Source organism: Tripterygium wilfordii, chromosome 17 (assembly GCF_013401445.1).
Source record: "Tripterygium wilfordii isolate XIE 37 chromosome 17, ASM1340144v1, whole genome shotgun sequence".
Taxonomy (NCBI): domain Eukaryota; kingdom Viridiplantae; phylum Streptophyta; class Magnoliopsida; order Celastrales; family Celastraceae; genus Tripterygium; species Tripterygium wilfordii.
Genome location: NC_052248.1, coordinates 5,141,993 through 5,148,213, shown reverse-complemented (window position 1 = coordinate 5,148,213; position 6,221 = coordinate 5,141,993).

Sequence of the window (6,221 nt, the reverse complement as noted above, 5' to 3'; positions counted from 1 at the left end):
TGTTCGACAATGAAATACACACATCCCTAACGCTCACCACATTCAAAGCTCCCTCATCAGTCAAATACACCTTGTCGTAGTTTCTTGCTACATAATTTTTCCTCAATTAACGGTGCGAAGTGGTATGAAAAGAGGCACCAGAATCCAAAACTCATTCACCAGATAAAATGAATACAGCAAGAAACATAGTATCTTGCTGTTCATCAGCTACAACATTAGCTAAATCATCATTAGCTTTCTTTATCGCTTTGCTATTTATTTTGAAGTGGCATGACTTACCACTGTTCCAACAAGTAGCTTGTTGCATATTTTTGGACTTATTTCTGCCTCTACCTTTGGAATTTGATCTATCCTGGCTAGTGTTCTTGTATTGTTCTCTCCTTCGATTATCAAGACTGTAGGCAGAATTGAACCTGAATTGCAAGTCTCACAAAAATCTTTTATGCGCACATTTTCATCAAGGATTAGATCCATAATATCATCATTTTTTAAGTTGGACTTTCCTGTGAAATTACTAATCGCAGTTCTAATGCCTTCTCAAGAATTTGGCAATGAAGCCAACAAGATCAACACAAATGAAGCCAACAAGATCAACACACGAATCTCATCTCAACTGATGACCATTCATTACGATAGTATTAAATTAGTTTAGATACTTCGTGATAGACATACCTTTTGCCATTTTCCAGTTGAATAATTTTTTATCAAATGCACTTTATTGTTAGCTGAAAGCTTTTTGTACATACCAAACAAAGCCTCTATCAACTCCGTGGTTGATTTTTCCTTCGCTACGTGTGTGCAACTGACCTTGATAGTGTTAATCTAGTAACACCCAGCACCTATTGATCCAGTAGTACCCATTTCTTCCTCTTTCATGTCAACAGGCTTCTTCCCCAATATAGGAAGGTGTAGCTTCTTCATATACAAGTAATCATCTATCTGCATTCTCCAATACCCAAAATATGTGCTATCAAATTTTTCATCCTCAAAAACCTTTACATCTTCTCCAGCCATATCTCCCAAGCAAGCTTTTACCAAGCTTTGATACTAGTTGTTATGGTTAGAATGATGCAAACAATAGAATTAAGAGCGCGGAAATTAACAGACACAAAATTTACGTAATTCGGCAATGTGTCTGCATCAATGAAGCTGCAGAGATTTTACTACTTTCAAGGAGAATCAAAGTACAATTGGAAATTTAAAATGTTCTCTCTACGACTTGGTAGCCATTCACAAGAGATAAAACAATATGAGATTATGTTACAAAAGACCTAAAACACAATATTTATTTATATATCGAATAACTTTACGAAACTGCCATCCCAATTAAGACAAAATTTAACTTGATAGAGACAATTCTGTTGTTAACAGAGACAATCAAGGTGGTGCAGTTATCACACCTTGATACGAATATCTCTTGATTTATTCTATGTAATATTCATTGTAATTATTCCTTCATTACCGTGATTTAGTTTCTATGTGTGTTAGTGTTAATGAAACTCTTCACATGTACATGTATATATGATTGACTCATATCATCAATACAATTACACAAGATTCATACGAACCATTGAATTCTTCATGGTATCAGAGGTTGCTGTCTAGAACAGCCCATCCTATCTTCTTCCTTTTTTTTTCTTCTCTACCTCCTTTAACTCTTTCTATCTCACCTTCAAGATGTCCAGCCCTTCCTCACCCAAGTCTGGGTCAGAAACTTCTCACAGCAATACTGGTATTCCTACTATAATCACCAACTCTTCAATGTCCGGACTCTCTACTCCTCTTATTGGAAACTTAATCTCCCTCAATGCTTCATCTCAAATACAATTCAAGCTTAACAAAGATGGTGGAAACTATTCCTCCTGGAAGTCTCAGATGACCAATCTCCTATTTGGATACTGTCTCATCGGATATGTTGATGGATCCCTGGTGTGTCCAGACTCTTAACCAAATTGCCAACTATGGCTTCGCCAAGATCGACTGGTACTACTAGGTATGCAAATACGGTGCCTGAATATATGAATCGCATCAAAGGCTTAGTTGAAGACTTAGCTCAAATTGGCCACTCTTTAAGTGATGGTGAAATAATGGCTCACACTGTCAATGGTCTGAGTGGTGAGTTCAAGGAACTAACGACTGCGGTTCGCATTCGTGACACTCCAATCACATTTGAAGATTTGTTTGACAAGATGATAGATGAGGAACTTGTTCAAAAGCCCAATGACAAGGCTAGTGATGATATTCAAGTGACAGCCAATTTCGCATCCAAAAGAGGCAACTTTAAGCCTCGTGGTGGGAGGAACAATCGAGGTGGCTACCATGGTGGCAATTTCCAATATTTTTCTGGCCACCAGAACCTTCTCGCTATGGACAAAATCCTTAGAAAGGCAACCATACACAAGGTAATCAGTCTTACTCGGGTTCATCTACTAATCAATCTTTTTCCTCTCCACGGCGCCCAAACAGTTATTCTGGCCAATCCCGAGTGGTATGCCAGTTGTGTGACAAACCGGGACATACAGCAAAAACTTGTCGATCCAAGCCAAAGTCGTCTGCTCACTCAAGCTGGCAGCCCCAAGCCAACTATCTAGATGGCGACCAGAATTCATCATCAAACAATTGGGGTTCCTGATTCTGGGGCTACTCATCACATAACATCTGATCTTCAAAATCTTACCATGCCGTCTGACTATACTGGTGACGAAAGCGTAATGGTTGGCAATGGTAACAGTATCCCTATCTCTCATATTGGTTCTTCAACACTTCAGTCACCCGCAACTACATTTACACTCAACAATATTTTGTGTGCACCGTACATCAAAAGAAATCTTGTTTCTGTTTCTCAATTTTGTCGCCAAAATCATACCTTTATTGAATTTTTTCCTGATTACTTTCTTGTGAAGGACTTGAGTACGGGGGCATCCTTGGCGCCCGGCCGGAGTAGGAACAATTTGTATGAATGGTCCAATTCCAATTCCACATCGTTCACCCCATCTGTTCATCTTGCTACAACATCCCAACTATGGCATCAACGTCTCGGACATCCATCTACTTTAATTCAAAAAAAATTGTCTTCCCATTACTTGATTCCGTTTTCTGATCTACATTCATCTAGTTGCAATTCTTGTCTTTGTAATAAAAGCCACAAGCTTTCATTCACAACTTCTTCAATTAAATGTGAAAAGCCTTTTCAATTTATTTATTCGGATGTTTGGGGTCCTGCGCCTGTGTCTTCATTTGGTGGATTTTGGTATTATATTATCTTTGTAGATTATTTTACAAAATACACTTGGTTTTACCCTCTTAAGTTGAAATTGGATGTTTCCACAATTTTTGACAAATTCAAAACCTTAATTGAAATTTTTTTCTCCACTCAGATAAAGACTGTCTATACAGATGGTGGTGGAGAATATCAAGGTCTCACTCCCATTCTCAGTAAATATGGAATTCAACATCTCACATCACCTCCATACACGCCTGAACATGTGGGTTCCGCTGAGCGAAAACATCGTCATATTGTTGAAACTGGTCTTACCCTTCTCCACCAAGCATTCATACCCTTGCAATTTTGGCTTTGTGCCTTTCAGACTGCCACCTATCTCATCAATAGGATGCCCAGCTCTGTTCTTCATTTTGATACACCCTATCACAGGCTTTTCAATCATCATCCAAGCTATGGGAATTTAAAAGTTTTTGGTTGTTTATGCTACCCATGGCTTCGTCCCTACACCAAACACAAACTCGAACCCCGTTCAAGACCATGCATATTCCTTGGGTACTCTATTCCTAATCATGCTTACTACTGCTATGACCCATCCAAGAACCAAGTCTTTATCTCTAGGCATGTTGTCTTTGTAGAAAGCATATTTCCATTTACCAAACAATCCTCTACCGTACACCACAAGTCTTCACCACACCTTCACCAATTCTTTCCACGTCATCCGACCTCAGACTCCATCACCACTCCTACTACCATATCCAATGATACATCTCCAATTCTAGTTCCTCACAATATTAATTCCTCCTCTCCTCTTGATCCGCTTCTGCCCAATTCATCTACCGTGCCACTCACTCGTAGTTCGTCATTCTCTATGGATTCTCCTACTCCTCACATGCACCAGGATGCTGCCAGCTCGGACACTCCACAGGTAAGCACTTTCCTAACTTCCAACACCTCACCTACACCCACACCACACCGTCTTGAACCCATCATCTCTACTCAACCATCACCCCAACTCTCACCACCACGTATGGTAACTCGAGCTCAGAATAATATTTACAAACCAAAAAAACCTTTCTCTCTCCAAACCTCTCTCACTAGCTCTACTGTCCCTACTGATTCAGAACCTACCACTTTCAATCAAGCTGCCAAGTCTGCCAGCTGGCGCAATGCCATGTCTGATGAATTTCAAGCCCTCATCCGAAATAAGACTTGGTCCCTCGTCCCACCTACACACACAAAAAATATTGTTGGTAATAAATAGGTGTACAAAGTTAAGAAGAACCTTGATGGTTCAATTGCCCGCTACAAGGCTCGGCTTGTGGCCAAGGGTTTTCATCAACGTCCAGGCATTGATTTCCATGAAACTTTTAGCCCGGTTGTTAAACCTGCCACCATACGTTTAGTCCTTAGTATTGCAGTATCACATGGTTGGTCCTTGAAGCAATTAGATGTTAACAATGCCTTTTTGCAGGGCACTCTTACTGATGATGTTTATACGCAGCAACCCCAAGGATTTATTAGTTCTCAGTTTCCACACCGTGTCTGCAAATTACACAAGGCCATTTATGGACTCAAACAAGCGCCTCGTGCTTGGTATACTGAACTTCGGACATTCTTGCTTGCCAACGGCTTTACGAATTCCTAGTGTGATGCATCCCTCTTTATTTGCCACAAGTCCACCTACATCCTGTATTTACTTGTTTATGTGGATGATATCATCCTCACAGGCACTAGTCCAACTGCGATTCAAGCTGTTATCAAGCTCCTCTCCCACAGGTTCTCTCTTAAGACCTTGGAGACCTTCATTATTTCTTGGGCATTGAAGCACAAAGAACTTCTCACGGTCTGCTCCTCACGCAACAAAAATACACACTGGATATTCTTGCCAAAGCTCACATGCATCAAGCTAAAGTAGTCTCTACTCCTATGTCCTCATCTGAGTCTTTGTGTCTAACTGATGGATCCTCTCCTCACGATCCTATTGAATATCGTCGGGTCCTCGGCTCTCTTCAATATTTGTCACTCACCCGCCCGGATATCTCATATGCAGTCAACAAATTGGCACGGTTCATGCATCGACCCACTGCTCAACATTGGATTGCGGTAAAACGGGTACTATGTTATCTTCAAGGTACTCCTCACTATGGGTTGTTTCTCTCCAAAACCAACTCTCTAGCCCTTCAAGCATTTGGGACTCACCCGATCAGTTGGAGCTCCAAGAAACAAACTACTGTTGCCCGGTCCTCCACTAAAGCTGAATATCGGGCCATAGCCTCCGCAACAGCTGAACTTAACCGGCTCACTCATCTGCTCACTGAACTTGATCTTTCTCTGCCCAAGCCGCCTATAGTTTATTGTGACAATGTTGGCGCCGCTTATTTGTGTTCTAATCCAGTGTTTCACTCTCGTATGAAGCATATAGCACTTGATTTTCATTTTGTACGAGACCAGGTGGCCCAACGCACTCTTCGGGTTTCTCATGTGCATTCTGCGGATCAACTTATTGATTCTCTTACCAAGCCACTTGCTCGCAAACTTTTTCTTGATCATCGGTTCAAGCTTCGTGTCCTACCAAGACCGCTACGCTTGCGGGGGCATGATAGAGACAATTCTATTGTTAACAGAGACAATCAAGGTGGTGCAGTTATCACACCTTGATACGGATATCTCTTGATTTATTCTATGTAATATTCATTGTAATTATTCCTTCATTACCGTGATTTAGTTTCCATGTGTGTTAAGGAAACTCTTCACATGTACATGTATATATGATTGACTCATATCATCAATACAATTACACAAGATTCATACGAACCATTGAATTCTTCACAACTCAACATTTACTAATTGAGGTTTTTATTGAATAGTATCAACATAAAGTTCTAATTATGGTAGAGTCCCAAGTGAAGCAAAGTGTGAGATTTGATTCTTTTTCTTACTATTCCCTTTTTTTTCTTATTTCTTTCCCAACAATGGGAAGGAAAGAATATGCAAAAGG